General features: G+C 46.4%; 1 long non-coding RNA gene across 1 annotated transcript; it reads right to left on the minus strand.

Moving 5' to 3' along the window:
• Nucleotides 1–8,431: 8,431 nt before the first annotated feature.
• LOC136044828 (uncharacterized) lies at nt 8,432–17,387 on the minus strand. The gene is made up of 3 exons (XR_010621854.1): nt 17,137–17,387; nt 9,789–9,973; nt 8,432–9,165 (listed from the first exon to the last, which is right to left on the minus strand). It is a non-coding gene; the product is annotated as an uncharacterized LOC136044828 (long non-coding RNA).
• Between the last annotated feature and the right edge of the window lie 46 nt (nt 17,388–17,433).

Here is a 17,433-nt window from a genome sequence, read left to right on the forward strand (position 1 = left end):
GAAGAAGACATGGTATTGCAGAGCCCATCTACACGTATGGCATGGCAAACACTGCAGCTGCTGTGAATGGTGTTACTCTGTGTGAATGCCAAAGCACCCCTCGTGCAGCAGCCTCACCTTGCCCAAACACGCGCATGTTACACGCGAGGTGCCTAAACAAGTACAGGCTTAAAAATCACAGCATTTTAAAGAGCAAGTGATGCTTGCTTTAATTCAGTATTTCATGTGTTGCTGAGGTGATTTTATTTCCTCATGTTTGTTTCAGAGGTTAAGCACGTTTTTTGTTAATATCAGTTTATGCCCTTCAAAAGATTAAAAAAACAAACGAACAAAACCACCACCACCACCAACAACAACAAAACAATTTTGTCATGTTGAAACAAATCCTGGGACCAGTGGGACTTTCCCTGTGCAGAAAACATGGCTGTTCGTTTCCCATGCTCGGTTGCTCCAATCCAGTTGTGAGTTTTCAGTGGGAGGAATAGCTCTGAGGTGTAACAGGGGGGGAATAAATCTCTGCCCGTGTCTAAACATTTCCTGCACTGCTCCATCTGAAGCCCACTCTTGGCCCCTTGTCAGAAACACGACAGGGCTCCTGACACATTCTTCATACAGTTATAAAAGGATTTATCAGCTCTCACCTTGGGGCAGGTAAACAAGCAGTTACACCAGCGCGCGGGCTCGAGCATCGTTTTATGGGCACGGCATTACCCACAGCCATAAAAGTGCGCTGAGTGGTTGAAGATTGCTGCCGACCAACCGAGCGGCAGCGATAGAGCGCTATGTCGTGCAGCCGTCGGTTGAGGGTGATGTTGTCCACAAAAAGCCTTGAACATGGCCCTTCTGGGTTGTGACACTGTGCAGGGCTCCCACGGGGACAGCAGATGTCACCCACGCAGCCAAAGCCCCCTCCAGACACAGCCACTGTTACGTTTCTCTAATTCAGCCCATGCCGGATGCAAGTAGATACTGAGAAGTTTTCTTTTTAGAAAGAATCCCAAGGTTTAGCTCCTGTGACAGCTGAGCCAGGCACAGGGAAACCCCTTGGTTCACATGGTTTGTATCTAGCCTGGCAGTGCCTTCCTACTGCTGCCCAGCCCACTCATCACATAAACGACCATTTAATTGCTCTTTGCTACAATGAGAGACACATGTCCCAGACTTCAAGCAGCAGTAAACCATCGACCTGCTTCACACTCACATCCCAGCATGGTGATTGCTATAGGAAAACCAACAGAGCGTGGCAGCTGCTGCTACATGGGAACTACCAACCAAGCAGGGTTGCCCTGCATGATTCTGAGAGCAGAGGAAGGCTTCACTGCATCTGCAGAAATGCATGAGCTGGGTACACATGGTATAATGAATAAAATCTAAGAACAAGAAAAGATTACTATTATTATTGCTACTACGAATATTCACATGCATAGCACTTGTGACGAAAGGCAGTGGTCTCAAGCTGTGCCAAGGGAGGATAGGTTGGATATTAGGAAAAAATTATTCTCAGAAAGAGCAGTGATGCACTGGAACAGGATGCCTGGGGATTTGGTGGAGCCACTGTTCCCGGGGGTGTTATGTTCAAGAACTGTAGATTGTAGATGTGGTACTTAGAGACATGGTTACTGGGCACGGTGGAGATGGCTTGACAAGTTGGACTTAGGGGTCTTTTCCAGCTTTAATGATTATACAATTCTATGGCACTGAGTAATGGGAGAGGAAGACATGGACATCTCCCATGCTAAGATGGTCATGCTGTGCACTCATGGGGCCATGAGCAGCCTTGTTTCTGCTGTCACACTTATACCCACCTTGGGGGTCTCAGAATCACCAGTATTGAGGTAAAGTCCTTAATTAGAACAGCTGATGATGCAGACAGCAGCAGGTAAGTATGCATCTGATGAGCATGGCCTCAGGCTACTTCCAGGTGCAGCCAAAGTAAAAAGGGCCTTTTGCAAATACAAGCACCGAGCTGGCACTCCAACTGGGTCCGAAGGGTCAGATTCTGGGAGGTGCTGGCCACCATTCCCCCCAGGTATCAAGGGTGCTCAGCCAAGGCAAGAAGCTTCATGCAGAAGCGTGTTCTTGGCAGGAATTATTTGCTTCAGGCAGCAGTTCCACAGACACAGGCATTTTCCCCATTTCCTTGCACTTGATATGAGCCATGTTAACATCCCAGTAAACATGTTTTCTTTTCAGCCACAGTGCTTGTAACACTATTTGCCTGAATTAGAGTGAGTTTGTTCTGCAAACTGCATTTACCTTTCCCAGATACAGAGCAGCTGTTCCCTGTACGCTCTCCCAAGGTCCTTGTTTGCACAGACTTTTGTCAGCAAATATACCCCCCTAAACAAGCCACTCACTTAGACTTTCCAGCACTGATAGGAGAGTTGTGAGCCCTGCAAGACACCTTCCTCCTTGCCTTTTTCTTTCATTAATAGGCACTTGCTTTCGAGACGGCGCCAACAAGGGTTTGCTCATGTCATCAGCCGTGGCCATCAATCAGTGTTCAATTGTGAGCCTTCCAGAAGTGTGAAAGAAAGCAGCAGATGTTATTAATTCCTTCTTGGGTGAAAGCTCTTCGATCACACCCTGCTGACACCTGCTACCTATCCCCACCAGCACAGACATGAAGGTCACCAGCTCCCAGTGGGTACCCAACAGAAAATACCCCCACCATGGTTCCTCCAAGTGGATGTCCCACTGAATATTTTGGTTTTGGAGTGGGCAAAGAGGGAACACCAATCGGGCTTCATGCTGCCAGCTGTGGAAATTGTATTAAATAGAAGTTCAGAACATCTCTTGGAACCTCTTTTGTACAAAGCCTATGGAGGAACTGGCCCTAATGGGGGTTAATTAGAGCGTCAATTGCCCCCATTGCAAAAGTTAAGGCTTCTTCAGGCTTCTTCCTGAAGATGCCTAAATAAGATGCATTTAATTAGTCTAGAATCTCATTAGATTCTTCAGCTGGCTTACTGAAGATGCCATTACACCTTTCTCCCTGTCTGAACTGCAGAGTCTTGCAGCTGTGTCAAATAAGTGCTCTGCTCACCACCATTCTCATGTATCACACACAAGAGCAAGTCATAAACGCAGCTGTAAAAGACCTGCCCCAAGTGTCACAGAGAACCTGCAGTAAAGCCAGAGACAGTGCCTTCATCTTTTAAGCCCACACTTCATGCCTCCACTTGAAGACCATCATTCTGATGCCTGGGCTGTGTAAATGAAATGGTGAGAGAGGAGGTGAGGTGCTGGCAAACATGATTAATGGAGCCCTTTGCATGTTAGTTTTACTTTCACTTAAGTCCCAAAGGACTGAGAGATCCAGGTGTCTGAGATGCAAAGTCCCCATTATAGCAAGCTGCTCATGAGGGACCTGGTGTGACAGTGCTGAGGAGTAGAGTGACACAGAATCGTTTGAGTTGGAAGGACCCTTAAAGGCCATCTAGTCCAACTCCCCTGCAATGAACAGAGGCATCTACAGCTACACCAGGTTGCTCAGAGCCCAGTCCAGACTGACCTTGAATGTCTTCGTGGACAGGGCACCCACCACCTCTCTGGGTGACCATCCTTATTGTAAAAAACCCTTTCCTTATATCCCTACACCAAAGGAAGCTCCTGACTTTGGCCAGCCTGCCCTAGCTGGTTCTTGTCCTCCTCCTCCTAAGGAAGTCCACAGTTAGTCCTTCTCTGCTCTCAGATGCAGGCATCCCTACAAATCTGCATCTTCTTACTCAAACCGTATTTGGCAACTCATAATGTTTCTTACAAGTGTGTAAAAAGAGTTGGAGTCTCAAAGTCAAGTTGTTGCCTAAAATAAGAGTGCAGGTTATTTCTGTGTCCATGGTACAGCAGTTTCAAGCCTGTTGTCTCCAAATTATATGCCCCCAGATTCCTTGTAGGACAAAAGTGGACCCCCTGGCAGAGAAGTGCTTGGGAACAACACTCAAGTCAGGTCCAGCTTTCAGGGAGACCTGGGAGACCAGCTATCTCATACAGGCAGTGCTCAGTGTACCTTCTTAGACGTTATTTCCCTTGCTCTGAGCTTCCTGTCATGGGAGAACTCCACTGCCCTTTAGCAAGAGAGAGTTGGCCATGGGTGCTTTTAGACTTCAGAGGACATGAAGGCAAAACACAGTTCTCTTCCTGAAAAGTGCCTGCAGCAACCCCACCCTGTGAGTTGGCTCAATGCTATCTGAAGTCATTTAAGCTGACATTGCATGAGTAAAGAATGTTACACATCAACCACACATGAAAAGACAGCACAGTAATGATCCTTGACTTCATCTTCAATGGCCTGAGCTGTTGTATCTGGCCTATCTTGGGCTGGGGACACGTCTCCATTTTTTGATAGCAGTCAGGTGCAAAGCTATTACAACAGTGATTCATGCCCTCAGCTAACTCCACAGTTATTTCCAGGTTCAACAGTACTAGTCCTAACTGTTCTCAAACAGGCAAAGTTATCTTGGAGGCCCCCTATGACTATGACCCATTGAGAGATGGTCCATGGACAGAAGAAGCCATGGCTGCAGGCTGCTCTCAGGTAAAAGTTATGGTCTGTGGAGCTATGAAGAATCATAAAGGCTTTTTTTTTACACTGATCATTCAATGATAGGAAAAAAACATGGTGATTTTATCTCCTACTAAACGGTGTGGATGAGGTAGATAGGTCAAACAAAGCTGGAGCTGGAATCAGAGAAACTTGGGTGAATAGAGAGGGCTAACATTTGCAGACTGATGCACTGCCTGGCAGAATGACTTCAATCCAAGACCACTAAGTATCTGCCAACAGAGTGGCATTCATGGCTGGCCCAGCCTGCTCCCAGGTCAGGCCCATTGCCTGTAGAGGCTTGCAGCCTGCAGCTCAGACCTCCATGAGACACCTTGGGCCTGAAGCATGTTAGCAAGGACTTATTCTGGTTCACATATCTGACTCTGTCAACAAGGGATGTTGTAGGAGCAGTGCGGTGAGATTGCATAAAGGTCCTGTGGCATTTCTTGCTCTACTGAAAAGGTTATCTCAGCAGGAAAGCTCTGACTTGGTGCATCTCCAAGAAATATATTCCTGTGCTATAGATAAAACATTCCACTATATGTTGTCTTATTTTCATCATGTGTTGGCTCGTTTCAAGGAAGATTGAGTTTGCTATTAAGGGAGATAGCTGTCTGGCTTTATTACCACTGTCTTTTCACCACTGAGACCTGTTAAGCTGACAGAGCGCCAGAGAGACATTACAACTAAATGAGCAATGGAGGGAAAATGAGCCAAACCTAACTGAAGGCTCTATCAGCTTCATCAAGGAACCTACGAAAGAAAGAGGCACAAAACCTGCTTACCATGTTATCGCTCCTTATCAGGCTGGGATTTGCTTTGTGCACAGCTATTCAGTTTAACATGCTTGTCAATGGTGAAGAAAGGAGGGGAACGTGGTGACAGTCACAGTAGCGTGGAAATGCTTTAAAATGAACCAATGAATCCAGAAAAGGGGAATGAAGAATGAGGGAAGTACCACATGGAACACAAACTGTTTGCGTAGCCTTTAGGAGAGTTGTATTTACTGAGTAATCTTGGTTATCTATGCACATGGGCGGGGCACGGCTCTTATTATCTGCCCAAACAGCACATGACAAAATGGCACGTAAACATCATTGCTGAAAATTTGGTGTGAACAAGTACAGGCACAAAAGCAATGGAAGGTGATGTCTGCACGCAGGAAGCCCTTCACAAGAGTGGATGGCAAAGTTTTAAGCTACGTGGCCAGAAGGATGCAGACAGCATTCAAAAGAATATAGGGAACTACAGTGCTGGTGTTAATTTACAGCACAGATGAAAAAAGCTTTAAAAATGTGCCACAAGCTTTCAATTTAAAAAGAATAGAACTCTACCTCTACACTGGAAAGAAATCTTTTGAAGTGATGTTTGAAAGGGAAAGATTAGATTTCCTCTTTTATAATAAAGGAAGTTTAGTAGTTCCAGATTCTGAATGTTAACACAGATTAATTTAAGTTCTATAGAGCCCTTTGATGGCTACAGAAATGGCAGCTACTTTTCATCCCACTAGGGTAAGGAGAGAAAGTATCAGAAACATTACTACTTTTTACTATTTTCCTTTCTTGGTACGAATAACGTCATTCAAAAACCTTGGCTACAAAAGGAAGTTTCAGGTACATCAGGAGGGCAGCAGGAAAAGCCATCTGTTAATCTGTAACAGTGAAAGAGTGTGGCTGTCTTTGAATTGCGCAGCCTTCTACATGGGAGGAAAAGCTTTCCTGAGTTTTCAGCAGGTGACAAATTGTAGTTGCTATACCCAGATCTGCCCAATCTCAGTGCTTCTGTCTGAGGCTTCAAGCTTCCACAGTGAGCCTCACCTAAAATCTGATGGCTGGTACCTAAAGGAGACAGAGACACACCTGTGGGTTTTGAGTTTTTAGGACTGTTAACTAAAGTTAAATATATATATATATATATCACATTTAACATCCACCTCCTTCCAAGCCCAATGTACTCACACTTCAAGTTGTGTCATTGTCAGATCCATTGCTTTAAAAACACCAATCTCAATGCAAGAAGAGGCTCAAACACCCTTCTAAATGCAGGACTGTGTCCATCAGTGATTAACCACAAATTTTCCCAAGTAACAGAAGAAAGAAAGCAGTGCTGGAGAGATGCTCTGAGCATAGCCTGGGGAGATGTGCTTCAAGAGAGGGAATGGTGTGGTTCCTGTCTGGGAAACGCATGTATGCCCTTATTCAGGCTTCCTGTTAGGGGGTGACACGCCTCCATTTCTTGCTCCCTGGCAGACTGTGTGCATGCTACAAACCAGTGACCATGATTTGCTGGATCAGGGATGAGAGACCAACACTATCAATGCTCTGTGCAGGGGAGCAGCTCTCCATTCCCACCCCAGCCTCATGTACTCCATCAGAGGAGAACAGCAAAGTGTGCATGTGGTTCCTATGAAGCAGATATGCTATTTACAGCTGGAAAGAGCCTGCTCAGATTGATCGGTGTTGAGAGGCAATGAGAACCAAGCAGTGATCCCCTGCTAATGGTATTGATTTCTCTCCATGGAGGTTCATCACGTGCTTGGGAATCAAACACAGACCTTTCTGTGCCATGTGAAAGCACAGCTCAGATTGCACGCTGTGTATACAGCAGCACCAATGCTGCGTATGGTCACTGTCCAATTGAGCAGCTAACAAGGTGCAGCACTGCTCCCTTCCTGCCAGGTCTCCTTTTGGAGAACACAGAGCCCACACTTTGCTCCTGGACCTTGGCACACATGTAGAAGTGTGTGAAGCTAAACCAAACATGGGGAAGGAAGCTCTCATGTGTCAGAGACAGTGAACACTGCCAGAAACAAGGCCTTCTGAAATAGTCAGAGCAGCTGGGACAGTATCCAAATGAAGGATGCAGGGAGTGAAGGTGCCTGGCAGCCTCAGGAGCTGCACCCAGGCTGAAATGTGGTGTCTTTGTTCCCTGCTCACTGTGTCAAATGCATGGTCCTTCAGTGGGACCATTACAAACACAAGCCACTTGCCCAAGGCACATTAGAATATGAAAAGCAACATGTGTGCCATGCAATTTATTTGCTTTCAGACAATAAACACTGGTAAACATACACTCAGAAAGAACAGTAAACTAAGCATAGTGAAGTAGACATTACATTTTGACTACTGTTGTAGTAAGACTGCAGGAAGATCACAACCTGAGTGTGCCACAGACCATTTGGGAAATGCCACGTGACTCAGTGTGAAACAGATTCTTGAAATGAATGGATCCTTCATTTTCGTTTTCCCAAGTGTATTTTGGTAGCAATTCCAAAAGCAGAGCATCACGAAACATGTTCCCTAAGGACATCAGCACAGCCCTGATTCATGCTCCATTTGACAGCAGCAGTGCTTGCACTGAGTAACATCAGCATGACAGCAGAGTAAGGGACACTTGAAGTATGCTGAGCAGTCTAGTAAGGCAGGGTAATGTGGAAACTTACTGAGGATGGTCAGTGTGGCTGCTGCCTTCTCACAACACATGGTAGATGCAATCAAGCTGCTCTTCAAGGCAGCTGAAACAATGGGAGCCACTTCAAAACACGGATATATACTGAGAAGCTGCTCAGGGACCAAACTGTATAAAGCAGAGGACTTCTACCAACTCTGATTGCAAATAAAAGAAGAAATGATTATTTTGATGCAGGTATGTGTACATATACAACCAGAAAGAACAGAAAAGCAGAGAGAAGTTTCTGGAGCACTACAAAAGCATGAACTAAGGAGAAAAGTGTGCATTTCTGGCTAGGGAAAGTGCCTGCTTCAAGGATGGATACCAACACAGGCCTTGTTCCTTCAGGCCACTGTTTTTCTTCATATTCTAATTTCTTCTTTCTTTCTATTATCCTTCCTTTTCTACTTTCTTCTCTATTTCTTCTTTCTTTCCTCTTTTTCCTCTTCTGAATCAGTCAAGAGAGTTTCCTCGCAGGATTGCCTCACTTTTCACTGTGCTCATAACCACACAAGCATCAGCTCCTCTGGAAAGGAGTGGCAGCCCATTTCAGACTGCATTGGACACACACACCCGGTAGTCACGGACAAGCAATATCCTCTAACTGCATGCTCAGGGGGCACTGCGTTATTAAGGAACATGAAGCTTTTGTGCTGATGTAGAGTCATTTGAGTTGGGAGGAACCTTTAAAGGTCATCTGGTCCAACTCCCTGCTCATTGCAAGGACACCTACAGCTCCATCAGGTTGCTCAGAGCCCCATCCTGCCTGACCTTGAGCGTCTCCAGGGATGAGGAATCCACCACCTCTGAGCAACCTGTGCCAGTGCCTCACCACTCTTATTATAGAAGAGTTTTTCCCCTATATTCAGCCTAATTCTCCCCTAATGATATGACAAAGTGCACTTTGATTTGATGTGTGTATTAAATGATACTTGTCACTTCTATCTCCATTTACAATGATCTGGATCAGATCCCATCTCAGCTGGAAGCACTGTCCTTACCTTTCCCCATTCCTCTAGTAATGATGCTCCTATATTTCCAGTAGCAGGGCTCCAAAGATGGCTGGAGGTTGATGTGGAGTAGATAAAGACTACTTGGTTCCACAAAGATCCTTTTTAAACTGCTCTTGCCTCCCTCTGGGAGAGGTCAAAACTACTGCATGCTGACACCTAAGAAAACAAATTTCCCCTGGTGAATGCTGCTATAGAAAATACAGTCATTATTGTAAGTAAAAAAAAGACACACCAAAATCGCAGAGAACAAGCGTGAGGGAAAGACTCCTATACAACCAACTTCTTTAGAGGCCTTTTATTCCTTTCAGAAGGGTGAGTCAGCCCCATCTCAGTCAGCAGCTCCACTGCCAGCCCTGCCAGCAGCTGTGCTGCACCAGTGGCTTTGCTGATTCAGACCATGAGAGTTAATAGCTGGCCACAGCTGCTGCAAATGGAGCTCTCCTTTAATGATGTTCGAAGCTACTGTCACCTAGAATAGTCAAAACACTAGTTTGGGGCTCTTTATTTTTGTATTTTGTGTTGGTGTTTGCAGATTTATTCTGTTCTGACAGGTTTGGGTGTTTGTAAGAAGATGGAGAATGTAGCCTATGAGCTGTGGGGTACACTGGGGTTCTTCCCTCTCACAATCCCCACCACCTCCTCTGAGCACATCACAGCTGGAGCTGTGCTCCCACATGCCTAGGGGACAGGATCTGTATTTCTCTGGGCACGGTCTGCAGGACCTGGGGAACCAGGAGGGGAACATAATAACATCCCAGTTTGCATTTTGAGAGAGTTACCTGGAGCCATCCAGCATCACCTCCTGGGAAAGCCTTCCGCATGAGCTAGTTCATGTGAAGGCAGGAATGGCCTCGTGCCCTGGGTTCCTCCATCACGTCTTGCCTTGTATCCACCAGATCAATTTTATCTGAACTGTTTGCTGCCCTCGATCAGCGCTGAGAAGGCTGGAATGCTGCAGATAACTCTGCAAACAGAGAAGGCATGAAAGGGTCAGAGCCCCAGAGAAAGATCGATATGCTGGCTTTGCCAAGGAGATGAGCAAATTGCATCTGAGGGCTGGAGAGACAGCCACGAGAGAGAAAAACCTGGTGTTCTCCCCCTTTGCCCCTCTCCTCAGTGTCTGCAGCTGTCTCCATCCCTTTTGCTGCATTTCCTGTGCTTTGGTGCACTCCCAGCAGCTCAGAAACATTGGTTCTGTCCAGGTCTTTCATTGAGTCTTTCCAAACACCAATGTACAATAAGATCTTCTTCACCTCTCCCTACTACCTAATGCAACCCTGAGGGATGTGTTTCATTCGGGATTTCTCCTGCCCACTGGATCTCCCCTCCCTGCCCCATTTGATTAATTGCTGAGCCACAGGCACACACAGTAGCACACACCTGATCCGCTGACGCAAGCGCTTTGTTTTTCCACCTTCATCAGTGTGGGATGATACTAATCAAACAACCACGGGTATAAAGCCAAGCTAAGGCTCCTTTCCAATAACAAGGCACTGTTTTCCCTTCAACACTACACTCTGTGGGAGGGGGGCCACTCAAATAGCCCTGTGCTGTTTCCCTCAAAAGGGGACAATAGTCTTTCCCAAAAAATCACATGGCCTACTGAACTAGAAGCTCAAGGGATTGTGCACTGCCCAAATCATATAACATCCAGAGTTGGAACAGATCCACAAGGATCACTGAGTCCACCTCCTGGCTCCACACAGGACCACCCAAAATTCAGATCATATGATTGAGAGTGTTGTCTGGATGCATCTTGAACTCTGACAAGCTTGGTGCCATGACCACTGCTTTGGGGAGCCTGTTCCATGCCCGACCACCCTCTGATGAAGAACCATTTCCTGATATCCAATTGAACCTCCCCTTCTTAAAAGATCCTTCTCGAAGGACTCCTGGGCACCCTGGCTAGGGGATGGAAAGCACTGCCACCTTGTTGTAGAAATTGCAAGAGGCTACGACGTGGCTGCTCAGCTTATCCTCTGCTCCAGGCTTGGTGGGTACTTTGGAACTCCTCCAAATAATAAAAGTGTCACAGAGAAATCTGAGCATCCTCCTCACACAGTCAGGGTGAAAGACTTCATTCAAGTAGAGGGCACCCCCAAACATCGCCTCTCTACGGTGAAATGATAACACACAGGGATGTGATACATTAGGTGCTTGAGATAAGGAAACCCCTCTCCAGGTAGGACTTGAGGTTGCCTGTTCAGAAGGCAAGAGCCAAGAGCCGTAGGCAAAGCAGCCCCCATCAGCACTGCAAGAGGCCTGCCTGCGTGCACCCGGAGCATCCAGGTGATGCCAGCCCTGGGAAAGCAGGGACGTTATAAGCCTCTGTGTAAGAGTAGCGTCTATCTTTGCTTCCCTTTTAACAAGATTAGTCTTGCTTTTCTCTCCCTCTTTATTTCGCTGTCTGCTGGCCACCTCTGTGCTCTCACGCTAATGTGATTAGCGGTGCATGTGGACCATACTGGCAGCAACTGTCACAAAGATCTCTGCTTACTTGAGTGCACCTCTTTCCTGAATGAACTGTCTTGTGTTTATGGTCACAGGGGGTATTGTTAACTCCTGGATCCAAATAGAAAGGGATATTTACGGCCCTCCTATAAAAATTGATTCAGGGAGACATTGAGGAAAGAAGCGGACAGAAGACAGATGTGTTTCCTACCACAGATGCTGAGGAGGTTCAATTGTTCTGCATATGTAATGACTTTTTATGGTTCCTTACAAACGCTTTTTACACTGCTAGAAAGGTGCCAAAGTCAAACACGCAGTCACTTACCAAAGACAATTTAGTGACCATATCGCACACTACAACTTTATATCTAGTTAAGCATGTTGGAGAGGGGCATCTCCCAGCATACAGCCCAGAGGGGAACTTCTCACTGCTGTCTGTCCCCACGTGCAGCTCCGGTGTCCCTCAGTGCTCCCTGAGCCTTTCAGAGCATGTTTACTGTCACGCCCAAATGCTTAACACTTAAACAACGATATTTTTTCCCAAGTGAAGCACATTACTGGTGTCAAGTCACCAGCTCAATTGCCTGCAGCTTACCTTGTTCCAAAAAGAGCAGAAAACAAGTGCTTGTAACTGCAAACAAATAAGTGCTTGTAGGTGGCAGGGCTGGAAGGGCTGCTGGATCACAGGGCTGGGGAGAGCAGATGAATGGTGAACAAAGCCAGAGTAATTACAGGTAAGGGGAGAGGAGGAAGAAGGTAAATTGCCTCGTTGTGCCCCAGCAGCCAGAGGATATGGTCTGGCAGTTTTCACTACACTGTTAGCTCCTGTGCTGTGACAAGGAAACAGGAGGAAATGTGCACTTCAGCTGGTGAACAGGCTTGGGGCTATTTAGAGCAGCTGAAGCCAGTGACCGTGGCCCCTCTGTGCTCCTGTAACGGATGGAAAGCCATTTCCCAGAGATCTTGCACCAAAAATGCTTGGGAAGAAGCAGTCGTTTGATGGGATGCCTGCAGGGAAGTGCTATCATCCTGCAGCTGGTCTCAGCTGCGCACAGCTCTGTGATCCAAGGGACCACCACTGACTGAGGACAAAGTATTCCTGTTGCTAACACAAAGAGAAAAGGGGAAAGATGGCTGCAGGTTGGATACTGGGACAAGCTTTTTCCCCAGAGGGTGGTGGGCATGGAACAGGCCGCCCAGGGCAGCGGGCACAGCCCCGAGTGCTGGAGCTCATGGAACATTTGGACAGCACTCTCAGAGATTGGGATTGATTTTGGGTGGTACTGTGTGCAGCCAGGGGTTGGACTTGATCCTTATGGGTCACTTGCAATTCAGGATATTCTATGATTCTATTATTCTGAGAGTACCACAAGATAGCCAAGGAAATTCTGCACCTCCCTTTAGGCTCAAATGCAAATAAATCTGACTGGCCTGTGTTTATGCAGCACACAGAGCTCAGAAAGGTTTTATTAAGGGCAGGGGCTTATTTCTCATATAACCAGAGATAGGATGCAAGGGAAAGGCCTTAAGTTGTGACACAGAGGGTTAAAATTGGACATAAGGAAGAATTTCTTCATGGAAAGGGTGGTCACACATTGAAATGAGCTGCCCAGGGCAGTGGTGGAGTCCCAAATGCTATTGAAAAGACACGTGGATGTGACACTAAGGGACATGGTGTGGTGAGGGGACTCAGTAGGTCACGCTGATGGATGAACTTGGTGACCTAGAAGGGCATTTCCAATCTGGATGATTCTATGATTTCATGACTGGTGCATGCTCTTACAAAGCTATCTGGGAACTCAAGCAGGACAGACTCAAGCCTGGAGCACATAGTTAATTTTCAGATGGCCAGAGTGGGACAAGCTTGTTCAAATGGGAGCTTATCTGCTATGATTCAGTCAGTGCCATTGGAATGGCCAGAGGTTGCAGGCTGCACTGCATGGTCCTGCTCTGGAATGACACACAAGGGCTCCTCCCAGGGATAAATAAAGTGATTTTTGGTTACTTTGGTGACTTTGTGTCAATGGACACATCAGAAAGGACCAGATTGGTACCATGCTTTATCTTATAGGGTCTAATAGCGCCTAAACAATACCACACGTTTGGGGCACAACTCTGCTAGATCCTGCTCTCAACTTGCTCATGGGGAAGGAACATCACAAAGCTACTGGTGCCATGAAAAGGCAACGGGGATTAACCCCAGTGACTCCAGCTCTAAGTGGAAGAAATCAGTTGCTACCTAGCCCATCTGCTACAATTCATGTCATTTCTAAAAAGTACCTCTTCAATTTCTCCATTTCCCCAACCATTTGCTTCACCACACCCAAGCTGCATCCCACTGCCACAAGTGCTGGGGGGGAGCAGCCCTGTAATAAAGGGTGAGTGCTGTGAGCATTTAGGAAATGAAGCCAGGAACGCTGCGAGTCCTAGGTCATAAAAAGCATGCTGCAGGCTGTGTCTTGCTGGGCAGTTTTAGTTTGCAAAGTTGTTTTTCCCTAGTTGTCATCATAAAGTTTTAGGGAAACCACCTATGAGCTTCAGAAGTTGCAGGGGGGAAGGGAGCATGTGGGGAAGCAGTTGTTAAAGCCTGGAGGGCTTCTGATGCTAAAACTAGCTGGTCTTGGCAGGACTTGGCCCTGTGGGATGTTAAGAGAGCCAGGTCCGAAGGATCAATTCATAGAATCACAGAAACATAAAATGGCTTGGGTTGGAGGGGACCTGAAAGATCATCTGAAAAGTGGAATTAATACCAGAATGAAATGGCAGAGTCTCAATCATACTCAAGCAAGTGTTTCAGGGAGTCACTTCCATCTGAAGGGAGCTTTTCTTTTTAATTATAAGCCTAGACAGAAGCATTTTTGTTCTGTTGATGGCTGCATTGTCTTTATTTTCCTTCCACACCATTCACCCTAGTAGCAAATTATATCCACTCATTCCACTTTGGCTTAATTAGGGATGTAGAAAGTAACTGGGATGCCCAGTTCCTGGCTGGGACCACAGGTCTGAACAAATTGCTGATAGAACTGGTCAAAGACATCCAAAGATCTGTGTTATTTGGTAGAAACAAAACCTTTCCGCAGTAACGGGAAAGGAACATTTTGCCTTCTTCTTCTTTTTTTTTTTTTTAATCAAAAGAAAATAAGAAATCAGAGGCAAAGCCAAACATGTAGTTTGACCCCAAACAAAAGTTTTGCTTTAGGGTGTTCTGTGATGTCAGGTTTGTTTCCACCCTGAGCCAAACCTTTGAAGCTGGAGCTTCTCCCACAACTTCAGCTCACATCCTTCCCCTCCCTTCATGGCTGGTACCAGCCCTGCATCTTCAGCCATCCCCACACCATGCTCCTGCAGGTATCCTCACCCTGTTGTGAAGGAACCACCCTGGTGCACCCATTTCAGGTGCTCTGAAAGTGATTTTTACTTCTTACCCATGCACAAAGTGAAGGTCCTATATGGAGAACCTCATGGGGGAAGGAGGAGACCTCAGCTTGAGGGCTCTGTGGTGGGGACACCAGCAGTTCGTTTTCAGCAGTGTGGATTCAGGCCCCAAACAGTCTTTGTCTCGGCTTTATTGGCAGCGCAGAGCTGGCTTTGGTCTCTCTCTGCCCTGGGGCAACAGAGTACCTCCACTAGCAGAATGCCTTCCTTCCCAGAAGCCCTGCGAGACCTGGATGGTGCTCGGGAAGGCTCACAAAAGCTATCCTGGCTGTCTTATCTCCCCTGTATAAACCAAAAAGCGTGTGTTGCTGGGGAGCAAAACCTTCTAAGAAACCTCATTATCCCTGGTCATCCGAGGAGTTTACTGTAAAGCAGAGGGCTCTGCATCTTAATTTGCTGGGAAGTGCAGTAATGCAATTAGCTAGACTGATAACGAACTAAGTGGTGTGAATTCTTCAGTGGAGAGCAGGACTATGCTGGACAAAGACAGAAGGAAAGGGAAGAGGAAAAAAGTAAAGTTTTCCCTGCCAAGAAACCTAGATCTTTCAAGGCGTTGGTGATAGAAAGTTATTAGAGCTTCACTTTGATCAGAGGAAACGTTCAGTCTAAACTCAAACATTTCCTCATTTTTAAAGAAAAAAAAAAGAGCCTTTGAATAATGTTATATATACATTTTGAAACACACACATATGTGTACTGAAATAAGATATTTTTTACTCTTTTCCATTTCTAAGTAGTATTTCCAGTGCCCTGATTTTTCCATTGTTTGGCTCAAGCAGCTCACAATCAATGTCTGGGGGAAATGTATTCTCCAAGAAATACACCGTGTCAGGATGCTCTTCAGCAGAAGCCCAAGCCTGGCACCCCACAATCTTCTCACTTTTCTGGTATCCAAAGCTAAACTCTGCTGATGACTCAAATCACCCTTATTGATTGGCACTGCCCTCCCTGCTCCCAGCTCCCCAAGCCCTTGCTGGCTTTGGGCTGCTGGGAACCCCATGAGATGCTCCCGTGGGAAAGGGGCTCTCCTGCCTGCTGGTGGTGAATGCTGACCTTTGGGGACCCCTGTAGGTCCTTCACTGTGTGGAATGAAGAGTGCATTTTTCATGTCACTAGATGGCTCTATCTGCTCTCACTAAACCTACAGTTTTCACATTCCCAAATCAGCATCTACATGCTTATAGGGTCATCAGCCACACAAGATGAAGGTAAATCCTACAATATAACAGAGCTTATTCAGGGGATCCACTGTCTGTATTGGTTTAAGGCTGAGTATTTTATCAGTTGACAGATATCTCAAATATCTTCAAGAAGCAAAATTCCTGCCCAGCAAAAGTTACTATCTGAGGATATAATACGAACCCAATGAAGACCACGAGCACCTCTCTCCTAATTTCAAAAGGATTTGAAGCAGGCCCCGGGGAACAAGTCTTTCCTCACATCAGCAGGTTTGAGGAGACAGCCCTTGCAAGGACAACTGCTGGCAGGGCTGTCTGCAGGATGGCAGCCTCCAACAACACGAGACTAGTGACCATAGTGGGAAAGGAAGCAAACTTGCTTCTTTAGACAATTACTAGGGATTTGATACAAGTGCAGCTGCCTAACATGTCACTGGCAGACTAATAATTCGGTCTCACGAAGTAGCAATTGTTACAGTAACATTACGGTCCATAAAAACAGTCATCCCAAGGAGGATGGGGAGAATTGTATTTCTCCTTCCTCCAAGTGAACAGACTACGTGCTGGAGAAATGCCCCGAGGGCTCAGCTGGGGCAGGAAGGACTCCCACAGCTGCTGGGTGGCAACTTCTGTTACAACTGGCCATTGGAGGACGCCTGCTTTTTATGGCCACGGGTCACTGCAGGCATGATTTTGCACCTGCAGTTTTGGTCGGACAGGTAACTGCCTTCCTTATTGACCCATGGAACTCAGTGCCTTGAGAGGCCTGTGTTGTGAGCACAAATAATTGTGTCTGATTTAAAAAGGCACTGTTTGCAGGGCAGACACAGTCCTGGGCATTGTGTCCCTTTGAAAATCAGCAATGTCATGAGTCAGGAAAAACTGATACCCCTGAGATGTCCTTCCTTTGGACACGTAGCTGCTTCCCGGAGTTGTCCTGGCACAACCTCAAACACCATGCAGCAACTGAGAAGAAAATCTGGTTTATTTTGCTCTAATCTGGTCTTGTCTGATCTGGTCTAATGGCTGTGCAAGAAAATTTGTTCAAGGTCTGACTCCTTACCCCACAAAGCTGGGACAGCTGATGGCAGGTTGGCTGGAAACAGGAGGCTCTGAGCTCTGCTCTGCACAGCTCTGCTCCACAGCTTCAGTCATCTGCAGCCCATGGTCCCTGCAGACAGGAGAGAAAATCAGGTAATGAGGATTTCCTCTATTTTTTTCTGTTGGGGGAATCAGTCCCTTGAGAAATTCATTAAAATCTGCTAAGCCAGAGATAAAAAAAATATGACCTGATGAGACAATGCTCTTACAGAAACCAAGTCTTTGAGAGCTTGGCATGCTTCTTGAGCACAGGGAAAGC

Source organism: Cyrtonyx montezumae, unplaced genomic scaffold (genome assembly GCF_038088225.1).
Source record: "Cyrtonyx montezumae isolate F1298 unplaced genomic scaffold, pur_monq_1.0 scaffold_12, whole genome shotgun sequence".
Classification (NCBI taxonomy): Eukaryota; Metazoa; Chordata; class Aves; order Galliformes; family Odontophoridae; genus Cyrtonyx; species Cyrtonyx montezumae.